Below are 17,867 nucleotides of genomic sequence, written 5' to 3' on the forward strand. Positions count from 1 at the left end.
AAATAATGGGACCCTATAAGAGCCCCTTGGCCGCAGAGTGGTAAAGCTGCAGTACTGCAGTCAAACTCTCTGCTCACGACCTGAATTCGATCGCAGCGGAAGCTGGGTTCAGGTAGCCGGCTCCAGGTTGACTCAGCCTTCCATCCTTCCGAGGTCGGTAAAATGAGTACCCAGCTTTGCTGGTGGGAAAGTGTAGATGACTGGGGAAGGCAATGGCAAACCACCCCGTCAAAAGTCTGCTGCGAAAACGTCGTGATGTGACGTCACCCCAGAGTCGGAAACGACTGGTGCTTGCACAGGGGACTATTTTTATGCATACATACCAAAACCTATACACTTCAACTACTCCGTTTTCATTCAGAGAAGGTGCATAGGTGCATTTCCCCCTTGGTTCAGTTTTCTTTTTGCAACTGAGTGGTCTCATAAGTACCGACGGGTCATTTTGTAGAAAAAGAGGTGCTGGAGCTCATTAGCACTTCATAACTTATTTTGTTTTCATAACATTTGCATATACCGCACACTCCTGACATCACCAGAAGGTGTGCTAAATTATATCAGCTCAACATCTATCCTAAAATGCTTCTTAAATTACAATTGTCATAATAAAACCTTACTCCCATCATATTTTTAAAATTTCTTTCTCCTATGTGGCCACAGAGGCATGATAAAGATTTCCTTTTGTCTGCTTTATGTGTGTTGGTTATTTTCCCATTTTTTTGTGGGGGAAAATATTAGAAAGTTTGTCAAATCTTAGAGTTCAGCCAAATTCTCACAGGGGTTTGAACAATGGAGCCCAGAAGCAAGTATTGGGGCGGTCGGTGGGGGCGGGGAGAGAAAGAAAGAGCACAATAAAATTTAGAGGTTCCACTGCTCTGCTCCTGTGAGCTTCTGATCAAAATGAGGCCTGGTACTGATAACATCCATTCAATGGGTAAGTCACTTCCAGATGTACAAATGAAGACTGAAATTCACTTTAAAGAAACTGACATGCTTTCCCGGTATAGGCAGGTGGTTTCAGTGCAACTTTCTCAACGTTTTACAGAAATCTTAATTCAGAGCTGGTATGCAAATTTATTTTTATTTATTTATTACTTTCAATTTATATCCCGCCCTCTCCGCAAGCGGACTCAGGGCGGCTTACAACATCATAAAATACAATCAATCCAATAAAACATATAAAACCATAATTTACTTATATCAGTTTTAAAACCATTCTATGGTGCTGTTTCATTACAGTATAGGCGGTACTGAATTCTCGACTGTGATCGCCAGCATTCTATAAGATGTCCGGTGGCAGCCCTTTTTCAGTCAAACAGCAAAAGCCTGTTTAAACAGTTCGGTCTCATAGGCCCTGCGGAACGCAGACAAATCCCGCAGGGCCCTTCTGGCTTCTGGAAGGGTGTTCCAAAGTTCTGGTGCTGCCACCGAAAAAGCCCTGGATCTTGTCACACACAGCCTGGCTTCTTTTGGGCCAGGGGCAGACAACAGATTTTTTGTCCCTGATCGCAGTGTTTTCTGGGGGATATATGGGGAAAGGCGGTCCCGTAGATAGACAGGTCCCTGACCATAAAGGGCTTTGAAGGTTAATACCAACACCTTGAAGCGAACTCGGAACATGGCAGGCAACCAGTGCAGCTCCCTCAGCACTGGCTGAATGAGCTCCCATCGCGGCAGCCCCATTAACAGCCATGCCGCAGCATTCTGCACTAGTTGTAGTCTCCGGGTTAGCATCGAGGGTAGCCCCATGTAGAGAGCATTACAGTGATCTATTCTTGAGGTGACCGTAGCATGGATTACCGTCGCTAAGTCGTTGCGCTCCAGGTAAGGGGCCAGCTGCTGCGCCTGCCGAAGATGAAAAAAGGCAGATCTAACAGTGGCTGCTACTTGCAAGGGAGGACAAGAAGCACGCCTAAGCTGACGGGGTACCTTAGTGGTACCCCGTCAAGGGCCGGCAGCTGGATCTCTCCCCCCGGACCGCCTCGACCCAGGTAGAGAACCTCGGTCTTCGTCGGATTCAATTTCAGCCGACTCAGTCTGAGCCAAGAAGCCACGGCTTGTAGCGCCAGGTCTAGATTTTCCAGGGTACAGTCAGACTGGCCACCCATCAATAGATAGAGCTGGGTGTCATCCGCATATTGATGGCAACCCAGACCGTACCTCCTGACAATCTGGGCAAGGGGGCGCATATAGATATTAAATAGCATCGGGGATAGGACCGCTCCCTGCGGCACCCCACAACTAAGAGAGTGCCTCTGGGATGCTTCCTCCCCTATCGCCACCCTTTGTCCCCGATCTTGGAGAAAGGAGGTCAGCCACTGTAAGGCAGATCCCTGAATCCCCACATCGGCAAGGCGGCTAGTCAGTAGGAGACTGCAAACTAAAGGAAGTATAGGCATGCTGTTACACAACCAAATTCTTCAAAATGCTATGGAAGAGTTTGGTTGTGTCACAGCATGCGTATGTTGTGGAAGAGTCTGGTTGTGTCACAGCATGCTTAGGTTGTGACATAAGCCACACGCTCAGCTTCAGATCAATAACATGGGAACTGTCATGTACTTCACAGAGTTTTTGTAAAAACTCCACCTCAAGAGGTGAAGTGTTTTTGAAACACTCTACAAATGCTAGGTGTGATTTCTTAGTTGTTTGTGGAAGGTCCTGAAGTAAATGAGGTTCCTTGTTTCCCACTCAGGCTTTTTTCCCTGCCACCTACAGAAGAAGACAGCACCAGAAGGATGTGGATACCTCTGGAATGGACTACGGGCATTTCCCATCTGCCTTTCTTTCAGCTGGCAGCATTTCCCAATGGGTAGAGACTGAGTCAAGGCATTCCCCCTCCCCCACCCTTTAGTCTTATTGAGTTTGGTTCTGATTCACTTTTCATTGTTGCTGGCCTCGCTTCTTCCTGATCAGAATTTCTTGGTGGGAATTTCCCCACGTAGCTTCCCTTCCTGCTTCCTCTGAAGAGGGCTCTGGTTTTGTTTCTTTTGGGCCCTTAAGTGATGCCAAGACCTAATCTTTATTGTCTTAGCATTTGCATACATTCCCTGAGTAGTACATACGGCGATGTATACTACCGACTTCTGTAGGTGGGGACTAAGATGGAGAAATGGGCAGGCAGGGGACCAGTTTGGTGTAGCAGATTCTTATCTGGGAGAACCAGGTTTGATTCCCCACTCCTCCACTTGCAGCTGCTGGAATGGCCTTGGGTCAGCCATAGCTCTCACAGAGCTGTCCTTGAAAGGGCAGCTGATGTGAGAGCCCTCTCAGCCCCACCCACCTCACAGGGTGTCAGTTGTGGGGGAGGAAAATAAAGGAGACTGCAAGCTGCTCTGAGACTCTGAGATTCGGAATGGAAGGAGGGATATAAATCCAATATCTTCTTCATCTTCTTCTCTCCCTGCTGGATTGAGGGCTTGGACTGCTTTCCAAGGAAAGTAACCCACCAATAAAGGTGGAAAAGTTGATTTGAATGGTCACTGAAAAAAACAAATCACTGTTCAAATCTCTTTAAAAAGCAATATGGATATATGCTCCTAATGTGTAGAAAAGTGGTTTCCTGTATTAGGTTATTTGTCTTCTCACAATGTGGTTCCTAAAAAATTTGTTCATATGAACCTACTTGATATCTGCCATTAAAAAGGTTGTATATGCTCCAAAAAGAAAGATGGTTTGGATGTTGGTTGTTTAAAATATGTCATTATGACCCACTTCTTTAATGCAACATCATTGAGAAGTATTTTTGCATGACAATGCATCTGATACGTTCAGTATCTTGCTTATCACAAGATTGTACTATACTGCTATGATATCGTTTTGAATATATATTGTAATAAACCCAATAAGACGCTTTTAAAAAAAAAAAACAGCTGCTAGGAATGAGACACTCTTAGCAGGCAAAGGGGGCAGCTGCTCTAGGATGGGGAGGGGGAGAAAAGAAGAAAAAGAGCAAGTGTTTATCTCTGTCACTTGTAGCCTTTCATCCAGGCAGGGCCAGCCCTAGACTGTCTGGCACCCTAGGCAAGGCTAACTTCTGGTGCCCCCATCCCTGCACTGATAACATCACTGAGCCACATGGGAGCACCCAGAAGGCCAGCGCCCTAGGCTATTGCCTAGTTTGCCCACTGGCAGGGCCGGCCCTGCCTCCAGATGGAAGGACCAATTCTGGGTTGGGAAATCAGGGACAGAGAAGGACTTGGTTTGGGGACGGAAGGGGGATATAAAGCCCACCTACCAAAGCAGCCATTTTTCTCCAAGGGAACTGAACTCTGTCGTCTTGAGCACAGTAGTAAATCTGGGGGGGGGGGTGTCTCCAGCCAGCACCTGGAGGTTTGGCAACCCTACATCCAGGACTCAAGCAGCTGGTTTAGCAGCAGTTTTTTCTATGTGCTTCAGGCAGCTGGATTCCAGCAAGAGCTCCTGCCTGTCTCACACAGGGCAAAGGTGGCCAGTTTCCCCATAGGGAGAGAGCAATGCCAGGGGCTCAGTCCCAGGCTTCTCCCCAAGGCCCCAGAACATGAAAAGCATCCCTGCACCGCAGGCTGGGAGGAAGCCAGCGTTCAAGTGGTTGAGGGGTGTGTGTGTGTGTGGGGGGGTGACATTGCAGCCTCAGGGAGACGTGGAGCAGATTCCCTACTGTTAGCCATGAGGGCTCTCCCTATGGGGTTCAGCCAAGATAACCCACACAGGACAGGCAGGGCCAGTGCCAGAGCTCCTGGCACCCTAGGCCTTGCACCCAGCAGACCCAGGACAGTGAGGGCAGGGCGAGGGCCTGTGTACTCTTTGGACCCCCCCCCCAAAGGCAGGCTCCGAGGAGCGCACAGGCCACCGCTGCACCCTCACCTTTCTGGGTCTGCACAGACCTGGGAAGCCGAGAGCAGCGGGGCATGCTCTCCTCTGAGCCCGTCTTCCCTTGCAAGGGAAGACGGGCTCAGAGGAGAGCCCATGCTGCTCTCAGCTTCTTGGGTCTGCATCTGGTAGGGTTGCCAAGTCATATTCAAGAAATATCTGGGGACTTTGGGGGTGGAGTCAGGAGACATTGATGGAGCCAGGAGCAAGGCTGTGACAAGCATAATTGAACTCCAAATGGAGTTCTGGCCATCACATTTAAAGGGACTGCACACCTCCTAAATGCCTTCCTTCCATTGGAAATAATGGAGGATAGGGGCACCTTCTTTGGGGGCTCATAGAATTGGACCCCCTGGTACAATCCTTTTGAAACTTGGAGGGTATTTTGGGGAGAGGCACTGGATGCTATACTGAAAATTTGCTGCCTCTACCTAAAAAAAAACCAGCCCCCCCCCCGACAGAGCCCTATGGATCAATTCTCCATTATACCCTATGGGAATCAGTCTCCATGGGGAATAAAGGAGTGCCCAGCAGACATTCCTCCCCCCCTGCTTTCTGATGTCCCTGAAGCAGGGGGAGGGCCTCCAAACCGAGAGATCCCCTGCCCCCACCTGGGGATTGGCAACCCTAGCATCTGGCCTACTTCTATGTGCCGGCCCTGAGGACAGGTCAGTGGCAAAAGGAATTTAAGCTTTATTGCAATGAAGCAAAAGAGTTGATAGAAAAAGCAACAAACCCTCTGAAGTGGGAGGGCATGAAACTGTATGTATATACATTACAGAACTTCCTCATTCTTCCATACATAGACATCACAACATTAGCAAACACTGATTGGTCATTTAGCATCATACCACCACTCTTACGTATGAATAGATCAGCATACCTACTTGGACCCAGCCTCTTTAGCATCTGATTATCTATAACAATTATGTGATGTCCTAACATAGCCTTCAGGTACTTCTCCTCGGCCTTCGTTGGAGGTCACCCCTGGCATCTCTGGTTTCCCAAGCAAAACTAGCCACAATATGTGCCAATCCTGTGGGTTCTTGTTGACAATATTAAAAAAGGAACTACTCTACAGGTGAAGGCCTGTCTTTTAGACTTTAAACTTTAGCCTGTAATTTTAGGACCTGAGTATTATTGGTCCTTAATGTTTATTAAATTTAGGGTGTGGCTCACACTATCATGTTGCCTCCTCTCTCCTCATGCAAATCCCCACCCCATTCTATCTCCTTACTATAGCTTTCATCTCTCATGGCTGTTTTCGTCCATGCAGCTCCCATGATCCACAGCATAGCCTTTTTCTGTTGGTCAAAGAGGGACCCTTGCTTCTTTTTTTTTTACCAGCAGAAAAATTCACAGATTCTAATTCCAAAGGATTATGATAGTTTCAGTTTGGTGTAGTGGTTAAGTATGTGGACTCTTATCTGGGAGAACCGGGTTTCATTCCCCACTCCTCCACTTGCACCTGCTGGAATGGTCTTGGGTCAGCCATAGCTCTGGCATAGGTTGTCCTTGAAAGGGCAGCTGCTGTGAGAGCCCTCTCAGCCCCACCCACCTCACAGGATGTCTGTTGTGGGAGAAGATACAGGAGATTATAAACTGCTCTGAGACTCTGATTCAGAGAGAAGGGAAGGGTATAAATCTACAGTCTTCTTCTTTCATAAGACAGCAGTGGCTCTGGATTGCAGGAAAACGGGCACCCTACTACTGCCTTTTTCTGGCACCATCTCTAATAGTGGCTGCAGTGATCAACAGGCAAGAAAACTGTCCCAACAAGAGCTGATATTTTACCATGTTGTTCAATGCAGGTGGGTAGCCATGTTGGTCTGAAGCAGGGATGGCCAAACTTACTTAACATAAGAGCCAGATATATCCTCAGGCAATGCCAAGGCACACTATCAGCCAGAGTGTCCCTGGAGTAAGGCTGAAGAAATTAAGGCTTGTTAACAAGTCATTTTTGCAGAGGAAGACCATGGCAAACCAGTCAACAGCCATTTCTTTCGGATTTTCTTAAAAGCAGTTAACAGCGTTGCTCAGGTCTTGCAAACTGAGACCAATTCTCCACTCTCCTTATGCCACTCTCACGCTCTTCTCAGCAGGGCTTCCGTTGGATTTCACACCATCTGCCCCAGGGCTTCAACTAGCTTCGCCTTTTTTGCACGGCAAACAGAAACCGGTTTTTAGAGAATCTTGTTTGCTGTGCAAAAGAGGCAGAGCGAGTTGCAACCCAGGGTCAGACAGTGTGAAATCCGACAGAAGCCTTGTGGAGGAGAGGGAGAGTGGCATAAGGCTAGTGGGAAATCGGTCTGAGGCTTCTTGGATGGAGTCCACCCTTCTTATGTTGGGCCTCCCCCTTTTCCTAGCATTGGAACAAAGTCTGTGTCCCGTGGCATCTTGAAGACCAACCAAGTTTTATTCGGGGTATAAGCTGTTGTGTGCAAGCACAAGTCTTCGGATGCAGTGAAGCAGAGTCACCGACCATTCGGTTGAGGACAGCAGTGATCTGGAACTGTCATACTCCTCCCTCACCCTTCCTTCCATATTCCTTCCATCGGGGGTGGGGGGAGGTGGAACACTGCAATTATCACTCATCTTGGAAACAGTATTGATTTTTCTGACTAATTGTTTTAATGTATTTTAAAGATGTGTTAATTTTACTATGTATTATATGCCCTTGATGTAAGCCGCTTGAGCCCTGCCTGCAGGGAAGAGTGGCTTAGCAAATCACACAAAATAAATACCTACATACAGGTAGCAGGTGACTGGTTACTGGCTCTGTTTCGGTGTAAATGCAAAAAATTAGTAATTGCAAAAAAAAAAAATAGTTTGTCTGTCATGTTTCTAAGATGGGAAACAAACCACCTGACGGAAACATGGGAATCAGACTAGTAATAAGAACATAAGAGAGGCCATGTTGGATCAGGCCAATGACCCATCCAGTCCAACACTCTGTGTCACACAGTGGCCAAAAAAACCCAGGTGCCATCAGGCGGTCCATCAGGGGAACCAGAACACTAGAAGCCCTCCCACTGTTGCCCCCCCCAAGCACCAAGAATACAGAGCATCACAGCCCCAGATAGAGAGTTCCAACAATACGCTGTGGCTAATGGCCACTGATGGACCTCTGTTCCACATGTTTATCCAATCCCCTCTTGAAGCTGTCTATGCTTGTAGCCAGCCACCACCACCTCCTGTGGCATGTGTTAATCACCCTTTGGGTGAAGTACCTCCTTTTATCCATTCTAACCTGACTGCTCAGCAATTCCATTGAGTGGAAATAACCACCGTGTAAACTGTACTAATATACCTGCTATAAATCTGTATGCAACCAACAATGTCTATAATAATTTCTTTATATTGCTGGTGTAGTGTATCGAGATAACGATACAACGCAATAACGCAACAACATAAAACCAGCCAGCGCGACCCTGCACGGAGCGACTGGGCTGTCCCCGGGCTGCTCAGCGCAGGGCACGAACTCCCAGCCAATCACCAGCTGTGGCGGGAAGTTCAACAGGCCAGGATTGGACTGGCCTGTCTGGAGGGAGGTTCCCGGAGTTGTACATAAGCGGGACCCGGCCCGCGTGTTCCCTCTCTTGTAACGTGCCTCCATTAAAGCATGTTGCCCTACCAACGTCTCCTGTCTCAGTACGTTACAGTGGCGACGAAGGTGGGATTCTAGCCACGTCGGCTACATCGGAGACAGGGCAAGCCACAGGCCACGACCGCCGCCGCCATCAGCATGGCTCACCAAAGCGGTACCGCCGGTCACATCGAGACATTCAACCCCGCGAATCCCGAGGCCTGGGAGTCCTACTCGGAATGGGTTGAATGCTACTTGAGGGCCAACCGGATCACAGAGGACAGCATGAAGAGGGACGTTCTCCTGAGCGTCTGCGGGGCGGCCACCGAGATCGCTAAAGGTCTCTCGGCCCCCGCCCGACTCACGGAGAAGTCCTACGAGGAGGTCGTCAGGCTCCTCACGGGCCATTTCTTGCCCCAACCTTCGCGGGTGGCCCGCCGGTTCCTCTTCCACAGGAGGGACCAAGCCACGGGAGAATCGGCCGCCGACTACCTGGCAGCCCTACGCCAGATCGCAGGCAACTGCAACTTCCCCCACCTGGAGGAGACCCTGGCCGATCGGTTCACCTGGGGCCTTCGCGACGAAAGGCTCCAGCAGCGGCTCTTCGCGAAGGAAGACCTCACCCTCCAGAGCGCCTTCAGCGAAGCCGTGGCGTTCGAGAGAACCTCGAAGACCTTCCCCAGAGCGAGGACCGACGCAGTCCACCACGAGGAGCTGGACCCCGACCGGCAGGACGAGGGAGAAGCGTTCCAGCTGCGCCGCCCAACAGGGGCAACCAACCGCGCGCCGCAACAACCCCGAGCGCCCGAACGATCCCCAGCGACGGAGAGACCGCCGGCCACCAAATGCGCCAGCTGCGGCGACCCCCACGACAGAAGGGACTGCCAGTACCGGACCTGGGACTGCCGGAGCTGCGGAAAGACCGGCCACATTGCAAGGGCTTGCCGAGCCAAGTCCAACCGCCGGAGGCCGACCACGCACCACGAGTCGGCGGAGTTCCACTCCACAGCCTCCAGAACCCTACAGGTACTGAACTTGCCCCTCGCCACCCCCGACAAGATCAAAATGGCGGTCCTCATCGAAGGGAACCCCTGCCAAATGGAGGTGGACTCAGGTTCCTCCATTTCCATTATAGCAGAGGAGACCCTGAGGAAACTGTGCCCCCGCCAGCGGCTTCAACTAAGGCCGGCGGACTTCATACTCCGGGACTTTCAGAAGAACCCGGTGCAAATCGTGGGGTGGGCCCGGGTGCAAGTCGAGCGGGGGTCCTTCTACGGCCCGCTGGACATCCTGGTGGTAAAGCGCCAGCTTACCACCCTGCTAGGACTGGCGTGGTTCAAGCCCTTGGGGATCCGCTTGGAGGGGGTGGGGCAAACCTTAACACCCAGGGGGTTCGGGGAGATATGCCAAGAGTTCCCAGACATGTTTGACGGCTCCCTGGGGAGCTACAAAGGGCCGGCCATCTCCCTACCACTAGACCCGACGGTCAGGCCGATCCGGCTCAAGGCGAGGCGGGTCCCGTTCGCCTTGAAACCAAAGATAGAGGCTGAACTAGACCACCTCACTGCCCAAGGGGTCCTGGAGCCGGTGGACTACGCCACCTGGGAGACTCCCATCGTAACCCCGATCAAGCCAAATGGGGAGGTGCGGATCTGTGCCGACTATAAGTGCACAATAAATAAGGCACTGTAGGATAACCCCTACCCAGTGCCGGTGGTGAGCCACGTCTTGGCTGCCCTAGCGGGGTTGAAGATCTTCGGGAAGCTGGACCTGGCACAGGCCTACCAACAGCTCCCGGTAGATACTAAGACAGCGGAGGCCCAAACTATTGTGACACACAGGGGGGCCTTCCGAGTGCGGAGGCTACAGTTCGGGGTTAGCGTTGCTCCGGGGATTTTCCAACGTATAATGGACGCTCTCCTTAAAGGGATCCCCGGAGTCCAACCGTTCTTCGATGACGTTTTAATCGCCGCCCCAGACTCCGAAGAATTCAGCAACCGCCTAAGAGAGATGCTCCGCCGGTTCCAGGCAGCGGGTCTCAAGGGAGAAATGCTTGCTGGGGGTACCACGGTGGAGTTCCTGGGTTTCGCCATAGACGCAGCGAGAATCCACCCAACGGAGGAAAAGACCCGAGGCATCGTGCAAGCCCCGGCCCCCACCTGCAAAGCGGAGCTACAAAGCTTCTTGGGGGTGCTTAATTTTTACCATTCATTCCTCCTCCACAAGGCAGCCCTAGCAGAACCCCTACACCGGTTGCTGGACAAAAAAGCCCCTTGGGTTTGGGGCAAACAACAAGCCGCTGCGTTTCAGACGGTCAAGGACGTCCTGGTGTCCAATGCGGTGCTCCACCATTTTGACGAGGGCCTCCCCGTCATCCTGGCTTGCGATGCGTCGCCTTATGGGTTGGGAGCAGTCCTGGGGCACCAACTCCTGGACGGGAGGGAGGTACCGGTAGCGTACTACTCCCGCACACTCACACCGGCCGAGCGCAATTACGCGCAGATAGACAAGGAGGCTCTGGCAATCGTGGCGGGGGTCCGCAAGTTCCATGATTATCTGTATGGGCGGAGGTGCACAATAGCTACGGACCATAAGCCGCTCTTAGGTCTGTTGGCCCCAGACCGCCAAACCCCCCAAATACTTTCACAGCGCGTGTTGAGGTGGAACCAATTCCTCAACTCATACACGTACACACTGGTCCACCGGGCCGGCAAGGCTATGGGCCACGCGGACGCGCTCAACCGCTTGCCTCTACCCGTCACAGAACCTGACCCAACACCCGCACACCTGGTCATGTTGGTCAAATCCCTCCCGGAACAGCCCCTCCACGCCGCGGAGGTCGCAAAGGCTACAGGGAGGAACAAAACACTGGCAAGGGTTCTCGACTGGGTGGTGAGGGGGTGGCCAGAAGGGAACATGGGGGAAGAGTTTAAGCCCTACAAAATGAGGAGAGAGGAGCTAGCAGCCCACAAAGGGTGCATCTTATGGGGAAGCAGGGTGGTGGTTCCCCCCCCCCCCCACTGCAGAAGCGAGTTCTGGAGTCACTCCACGAGACCCACCCCGGCATAGTCAGGATGAAGGCTCTAGCCAGGAGCTACATCTGGTGGCCGGGGATGGATGAGGAGATCGAGAACTGGGTGCGGAGGTGCAGCGCATGTCAGGAGTCACGCCCCGAGCCACCAAGCGCCCCGGTCACACGGTGGGAAACCACTAGGAAACCTTGGTCCAGGCTCCACTTAGACTTTGCGGGGCCCTTCCAGGGACAGATCTTTCTGATCATGGTGGACGCCTACACCAAATGGCTGGAGGTCATTCCAGTAGCGTCCACTTCATCAGCAGCCGCAATATGGGCACTGCGCCGGGTCCTTAGCACCCATGGTATTCCGGACACTATTGTCACAGACAATGGGGCGGCTTTCACCTCTGGGGAATTTCAGGCATTCCTGCAGAGGTACCTGATTAGACACATAAGGTCTGCCCCGTTCCACCCGGCCACCAACGGACAGGCGGAGCGGATGGTCCGAACGACCAAGGAAGCCCTGGGCCGGATAGTGCAGGGTGACTGGGACCACAGACTAGCCGCCTTCCTGTTCGACAACCGGGTAACCCCCAACCCGGTCATGGGGGTAAGCCCGGCAGAGCTCCTCATGGGGCGCAAACTCATCACGAGGCTCGACAGGCTACACCCCGACCAAGCCTCGGACATCCGAGGGGCCCCGGAGGTCCGGGAGGCAGCCCGAGGGTTCTTCGCGGGGGACCCCGTGTTCGCACGAAACTACGCCCAGGGACCCATGTGGGTGGCGGGTCGGGTGAGGCAGGTAATTGGGACCCGTCATTACGAGGTATCCACAGAGGGGGGCCAGACTCTTCGGCGGCACATCGACCAGCTGCGCCACCGCACTCTACCGAAAGGGCCGATCAACGTGGAGGAGGAAGTACCAGGGAGAGAGCCGGCTAGGGGTCTGCCAGAGGCCACAGCGCCAGCACCGACCCTGCCCGCCATCGAACTCCCCGGACCAGCAGAGGCCGAGCGACCCACAGAGATCGACCAGCAACCCACAGCAGCCTCGGCCCCCGGAGGGACTCCCACGGCCGAAGCAGCGCCGACACCACAGGCAGCTCCTAGACGATCCACCCGGGAGCGCCGACCTCCCGCCTACCTAAGAGACTATGTACAGCAACTAGGGGGGGAGGGGTGTAGTGTATCTAGATAACGATACAACGCAATAACGCAACAACATAAAACCAGCCAGCGCGACCCTGTGCAGAGCGACCGAGCTGTCCCCGGGCTGCTCAGCGCAGGGCACGAACTCCCAGCCAATCACCAGCTGTGGCGGGAAGTTCAACAGGCCAGGATTGGACTGGCCTGTCTGGAGGGAGGTTCCCGGAGTTGTACATAAGCGGGACCCGGCCCGCGTGTTCCCTCTCTTGTAACATGCCTCCATTAAAGCATGTTGCCCTACCAACGTCTCCTGTCTCAGTACGTTACAGCTGTCATATCAGTGATAATGACTGTACTTATCCCCCAACCAACAGGCCTCAAACCTGCCTATGAAAAAAAAAATTCAGTCACAATGAAGCCAAGACAGCCTCTACAATGTCATAATGCTCCATGTTGCTTAGGAAATGAGACAAGTTCTGTAAAAAGCCAGGATCTCTGGCCTATCCTCAGAGGCTACCTTCCCCTGTGGCCTGCTGGACTGATCTCAGTCCTCTCTCTTTCCCCTCTTGTTAGCAGAGGTTACCTGCCAAAGGTAGAAGATGGCAAAATGTGTAACATTCCCTTACAGGATCCAGGTGCACCCTCTAATTTGGAGAGGCCACCTGCCAAAGGTAAGCAAGGTAGGTAAATTTCTCTTCCAGCACAATACGATCCTCCCAGATATGGGACGATCCTCCCCGATACGGGAGCCCTTACTTTATGAACCTCTGAGAGAGCGGCTGAAGACAGAAGATGCCGTGGGCTTCTCTCTGCAGAGGCAACCTTGCCGAAGATTCCACTCACTGAATGCTCCCTCAGGATCCCGAAGATGATGTCTGTTCATCACAAGAAGTTCCTTGTTGTCACTGCAGTGCCCACCATTTTAACCAACCAGACAGTGCAGGCTTGCTTTGCCAGTTGCTGCTATTTGGAGCTGAGAAGGAATTTTTCCCTGGTAGTCCCAGGCTTTTCGCCTTCTCTGCACTGCCTTCATTTGACAGATGGCCTGTCTTGATGGCATCTGACAAATGAGCTAAACTGTGGGCAATCTAATAAATGTCATAATTTAACCATATCACCTTGGTCTTGGGTCTTTACTGCCTGGAATTGTCTCTTTTGTAACGTCCTTTGTTGGGACAAAGACCCCTTAAAATGAGGGGAAAGTGGGACTTAAGTGAGGCCTAATAAGGGAAGGTCCGACTCAGGCCTGGGTGGTGTGGGGGGCAGTGTGGTATAGTGGTTGGAGTGACGAACTGGCTTCTGGTAGAGCAGGATTCAGTTCCCATTTGTGCCATGGAAGCTTGCTAGGTAGCCATGGGCCAGTCACACGAGGACTGCCCTCCTCCAGGTAAAAATGGCTACTTTGGAAGGTGAACTCTATGACGTTGTACTTGAGGAGGTCCCTCCCTTCCCCAAACTCCATCCTTTCCAGACTCCAAACCCCCTACCCCCCCAAAATAATCTCCAAGTATTTCACAACCTAGAGCTGGTAATGCAGTCACATCCTACCTCACAGGGTTATTGTGAAGCTATAATAGAGGAGAGGAAATGCTGTCAGCCACTCTGGATCCTCTCTGGGGAGAAAGGTGGGGTATCGGTCAATCAATCAAGACATATTTTTAAAAACCTACCATCTTGTTGGCAGATGCTGTACCAGAGATGCCGTTGATGCTAGCAGCTTCAAAATCAGTAGACAAGCTTAAAAGTAAAGTGTCTGACAGAAGAAAAATAACAGAAGTGCATGGAAAAGGATTCAGACTTCAGTATGCCTGAGGAAAATGTTAAAATATTCTATTTTTTTTAAATTAAGTCAAAAACATGTCATACCTTTCAAAATAACCCAGCACATTACACAAGGTTTCACCCCCTTTGAATTTGTCAATGGGGCTGGATGGTGAAACAAATGAGGGAGGGGAGCACCTCTCAGGCTGTCTAATGGGGGAACTAAGCCGTCAGCTTCATGGTTCATTCCTGGAGATTTAGGGGCAGGCAAGGTTTGGAGAGGGGAGGGGCCTCAGCAGGGTCCAGCATCCAGTCTCGCCCAGTGGCCAACCAGTTCCTCTGAGCAGCCAACAGCCGGGCACAGAGGCTACAAAGGGTCACTATAGCACATTGCCAAGTGTGAAATTCACCTGACTCAGTACAAGACAGCTTGCATAACTTCACAGTTAAATTTAGGCAAAAACCCTGCTGTGTTGCAGTCATGAGGGAAGTGACCTAGAGGACTATGGGATTTATTCAACAGAAGATCAACGCCTCACATGACCCTGTCAGGTGATCTACAGATGCACCATGTGGAATTTGGACAGGGGTTGCCCCAAGTCTACAAACAGGAAAATTCTTTCCTAATAAGTGTCTTGGGCAGGGGTCGTTTTGTAGAAAAATAGGTGGTATAACTCATTAGCATATACCCCCCCCCAGCCAAAAGCAACCCAACGCAAGAAAGGAGCCCCAGGTGAGCGAGGCCTGCTTGAGCTGGCTAGAGATCCAGCCAGCCCAAGCAGGCTTTACTCACCTGGGGCTCTCCTTGACCGCCGCCTCCACAGTCAAAAGACCAATAAGCCACCCGCTACCCCAAACCACATACAGAAATAAATAAGTGGAGAAAGGGTGGCGCGGGCTTCTCCAGGGGTTAATGAGGGTTGCTGGGGGTGTGGCAAAGCTCCTGGTGGCTGTCTGGCTACCCGCTCTCCTAATCCAGGGATTGTTATGCAGCTGCACCTACTATTCAATGGACAAGGTAGGTGGGGGGAAGTAATCAGAAAGGTCCAGGAGCTGTGCTCCTGTGAGCTCCTGCTGAATTCAAGGCCCAGTCTTGGGGATTAGTTCAGGCCTGGGTTGCTAGACTTCAGTTTCCAATCAGGCTAGGAAGAAGAAACCAGTAGAACTGGCCACCCATTCTGAAGCCCTCTGCTACGAAGCTGTTTAAGATGGAGGCAAAGGGAGACTGTAAGCAAGAGACCAGAAGGAGACAGACTGGGAAGGGCAGCCATGAAGGAGCTAGACCACTTAGGACTAGTGTTCCCTCTAAGCTGAGTTTTTAGCCTCCAGCTCACACATTTTTGCCTCAGCTCAGAGCAAACTAATTTATGCAGTAGCTCACAACTTTAATGCCAGTAGCTCACAAAGTAGAATTCTTGCTCACAAAGCTCTACAGCTTAGAGGGAGTATTGCTTAGGACGTGTCACTATTGGTGACCAAGATCTAGATAACTGATGCAATAGCATGTCCCATTATGATGGGTGGGTGTGAAAGATGGACAATGAAGAAAGCTGACAGGAAGGTTTATTCCTTTGAAATGTGGTGCTGAAGGAGGCTTTTACAAATACTGTGAGCTGCCGCCAAAGGCAAATGGGTGGGTTCTAGAACAAATCAAGTCTGAACCCTCCCTAGAAACCAAAATAATTAAACTGAGGCTGTTGTAATTTGGTCATATTATGGGAAGACAAGACTCCCTGGAAAAGACAATAACCGGGGGTGGAATCCTAGCAGGAGGCCTTTTGCATATTAGGCCATACCCCCCTGATGTAGCCAATCCTCCAAGAGCTTGCAAGGCTCTTTTTTGTAAGCTCTGGGAGGATTGGCTACATCATGGGGGTGTGGCCTAATATGCAAAGGAGCTCCTGCTAGAATTCCACCCCTGACAATAACACTGGGAAAGTCAAAGGCAGCAGGAAAAGAGGAAGCCCCAATAGGAGATGGCTTGATTCAGTGTAGGAAGCCAGGGCGCTCAGTTTTGCATTACCTGAGCAAGGCAGTTAATAGTAAGGTTGCTAATCCCCAGTTGGCAGCAAGGGTTCCCCCAGTGCCCACCAACACCTTTGCTGATGCCCACTAAAAAAAGTCTAATGCTCTCGTCTGCATCCGCTCTGTTCTGTCCACATCCTTTGTGAAGCGAGGCTTCTGGACTTGCACAAAGGACTATGACATCTTGTGACTTCAAAACTGCATTTGCCTTTTTTGCTGCTGCATCACAATGACTGCTCATACTTAGCTTGTAGTCCAACCATATCACAAGATCTTGCTCACACACTGCTATCCAGAATTGTATCCCTCATCCAGTATGTGTGCTTCTCAGTTTTCTTACCCAGATGTGAAAGAAAGACACAACACAAATATATAAGGTAAACCATTCAACTTCAAAGAGGCAGCCCTAAAACATCTGCATGTTCTCCTATGAGCCTAACTACATAGGACAGTGTTTCCAGGTCTGCTCTGGATTCAAAGAGGCATAGGAAATGCAATGACTTTGTTACCTTTGACTCCTTTGCATATTAGGCCACACCCCCATGATGTAGCCAATCCTCCTGGAGCTTACAGTAGGCCCTGTACTAAGAGCCCTGTAAGCTCTTGGAGGATTAGCTTCATCAGGGGGTGTGGCCTAATATGCAAAGGAGTTTCTGCTACAAAAAAGCCCTGGATACAAGTTTGTATCTGACGCAGCGACATTTGGCTCTTGGAACCTTATTACCACCACCCCGTTTGTCTGTAAGGCGCTACTGGACTTGTATCTAGCTGTATCATATTATCTTGAATTTCCATTGCAAAAAGGTGGGACATTTATTGAATGAATTAATGGAGCTCCATACCTTTATAGTGGTTAAGGTGGTGATCTGGCATTCTCAGTGGGGATGACTCTGTCCCCCACCTGTCACAAAAAGATACTAGCCTGCTTCACAGAACTGTTGTAATGGCTAAGGAAAAAAAGTTGTATCCAAAGTACTTGGGGAAAGTAATATACATACTTTTTGTTCGTTGGAAACTCTGTGCGTGTGGTTGGATCCAGATAAGATTGTAATTCTTCAAAAAAAAACATTTAAAAAGCCCTCTAAAGAAATTTCTTTGTTATTTCCAGCGCACAGTTCAAATCATGCAAAACAGATTGTCTTTTGGGAATATAAATCTCTCATGTATTTTGGTGCCACCATGTGGTAAACGTTGGCATTGCACCTTGAAATTTCAAGATTGTGGGCAGACAAGCAGATTGCGTTGCAGGACCCAGGGATCCTGCCCTGCATTGCTGTGCTTGCTGATGGAGTACTTCACTCTGTACAAGCATGGCTCTGAAGTTATGTCTGTACATCTGAACTCAACTGTGATCCAAAGCTTTTTATCACAGACTTCCCTAAATTAACTGGTAAAGCCTGAGATCAGAAACTTCAGTAAACCACCTAGCAGTGTTAGCAGAGCAAACAGGATGTAGGCCTCTTGAGAGTCAGTTTGCTGTAATGGTTA

The 17,867-nt window shown here is 50.8% G+C and overlaps 1 non-coding gene across 1 annotated transcript; it reads right to left on the reverse strand.

Annotated features, from left to right (window-relative positions):
• Positions 1-6,693: 6,693 nt before the first annotated feature.
• On the reverse strand, positions 6,694-6,781 carry LOC132582828 (small nucleolar RNA SNORA49). Its single transcript, XR_009556208.1, has one exon. It is a non-coding gene; the product is annotated as a small nucleolar RNA SNORA49 (small nucleolar RNA).
• Positions 6,782-17,867: the final 11,086 nt, after the last annotated feature.

This window comes from Heteronotia binoei, chromosome 14, assembly GCF_032191835.1.
Source record: "Heteronotia binoei isolate CCM8104 ecotype False Entrance Well chromosome 14, APGP_CSIRO_Hbin_v1, whole genome shotgun sequence".
Classification (NCBI taxonomy): Eukaryota; Metazoa; Chordata; class Lepidosauria; order Squamata; family Gekkonidae; genus Heteronotia; species Heteronotia binoei.